This window comes from Nothoprocta perdicaria, unplaced genomic scaffold, assembly GCF_003342845.1.
Source record: "Nothoprocta perdicaria isolate Ctin4 unplaced genomic scaffold, notPer1 scaffold_12, whole genome shotgun sequence".
NCBI classification, from domain to species: domain Eukaryota; kingdom Metazoa; phylum Chordata; class Aves; order Tinamiformes; family Tinamidae; genus Nothoprocta; species Nothoprocta perdicaria.
Genome location: NW_020454316.1, coordinates 4,018,156 through 4,019,146, shown reverse-complemented (window position 1 = coordinate 4,019,146; position 991 = coordinate 4,018,156).

Here is a 991-nt window from a genome sequence, read left to right as displayed (position 1 = left end):
AGCCCCACGCGCCACGGCGGCCCCGCGCGGAGCTCCACGCGCTACCGCAACCCACCGCGCAGCCCCGGAGCCACCACGACCCCGCGCGCAGCCCCGGAGCCACCGCGGCCCCGCGTGGAGTTCCACGCACTACCACGGCCCCACACGGAGCCCCGGAGCCACCGCGGCCCCGCGCCGAGCCCCACGAGCCACAGAGGTGCCGCGTGTGGTTCCACGCGCTACCACGGCCCCACGCGGAGCCCCGGAGCCACCGCGGCCCCACGCGCAGCCCCACGCGATACCGAAGCACCACCGTGGCCCCGCTCCCTCCCGCGTTCTCCCTGCCCCACGCAGGGTCGTTTCCACCCGCTACCCATCTGCCCACACCAGCGAAGGCCACGTGTGATTTCCAGGCGCGCCAAATCTTGCCGCGCTCTCCTGGGAACACTCAGCGCTCCGGATGCGTGGCGTTTGGACACGGCGCTGGCCCCACGCGGTACCAGCCCCATGGCGGTACCAACTCCAAGGGGCCTGGAGCGTTCGGCGGCTTGGACGGCTGCAGGAATCGGAGCCGTGAATGAAGCACTTGAGCAAAACCCGTTTGTTACTGCACGTCTTGGCCCCAGCAGAACCACATACCCAAAGACTAGACCATCCACTTTCTCCTAAACAGAACTAAACTAGTTTTAACATTAAAGGTAAACAATATGAGCGTGCCCTCCTGGGAGGCCATGTTGGGAACTTAAGTAAATAATTCCTCTGGATAACCTTCAGATAGCGGAGCGAAACAGGAAAGGTAACAGCAAGCGACAACTGTCATAAATCCATAGGCTTTGTTACAAAGACTCTATTGTTCCCACTGCAACTGAAATGCATTTTTAAAAAGTGCTGTTTTCTATTAAAATGCACTCATCGAATCACTTCTTCTGTGCTCTAAGCACATAGTGGAGTGTAGTGTTAATACCAGAGCTCCTAAACTTTTCCCATCACACGGAGCACGTTGTGGTGTCTC